Source organism: Buceros rhinoceros, unplaced genomic scaffold (genome assembly GCF_000710305.1).
Source record: "Buceros rhinoceros silvestris isolate BGI_N320 unplaced genomic scaffold, ASM71030v1 scaffold34489, whole genome shotgun sequence".
NCBI classification, from domain to species: Eukaryota; Metazoa; Chordata; class Aves; order Bucerotiformes; family Bucerotidae; genus Buceros; species Buceros rhinoceros.
Window position 1 is genome coordinate 1 of NW_010431496.1, and position 895 is coordinate 895.

Sequence of the window (895 nt, forward strand, 5' to 3'; positions counted from 1 at the left end):
GTGCTTGGCGTTGGTGTAGAGGAAGGGGTGTTAAAGAATGCCCTCCAAAACTACATAGGCCTAAAAAATACGGCCATGCGATAGGCTTTTAATTGGAAGGGTACCATGCTTTGTCTTAGATGTCAGCTTCCAGCTGGGAGACCGAGTTCCTCGGCAAACAGATTTCCGTATTTGTTAGAAAATTGCCTGCAGTCTTTGCTGTTGAGCGTTGTTAGAACGTAAAAGCATTGATTTGCCTTTCTTACCTTTCTGGATAAAAGAGAATTTACTCCTACGCTCTTTCAAATGCTGGTGCTGTTTCAGAATCTAACCAGTTTGCCGAACAGGAGAAAAAAGTGCAGTAGCACAGAAACAAATGCATCCTAGAAGGATGGGTTGTTTGTTGAAAATTGAAAAGACTTCACCTATTTTTTAGGGTTGGAAAAAATCTTGTGCTTTTTTAATTTTCTTGGAAAAAAGAGCATCAGCTTTACAGGACATAACATGATAATGTGCACACATGCATCCCAGGCCTTTTTTGAGAGGTCTTTTCTTGTCTGAAACTTCATATTGCAGTTGCTGAAAGTTCATTGGGTAATGAATGCTTCTTTCCTAGCAAAATATGAATTAATTCAGTGCCGCTGTAGATGTAAAAAAAGTAGAACTGTTGCTTAAAACTGCACTATTTAGCTTTATTGTGAGGAGAGTTTAAAGAGTGCATAAACTTCCTTCCATTTAAGTTCTTGTTTCAAGTGTTGGAGTAATAATTCTGATACTAAAAATCGTGAGTTTGCCTCCCTGTTTTAAGTGTTGAACTGAACTTTAGCACTTGTGCAACAGTTGTCGTTGGAAAAACATCATAAAATCACATGGCCTGATGATAAAATGTGCCTTAACTCTCTACCTGGAGCAGGAA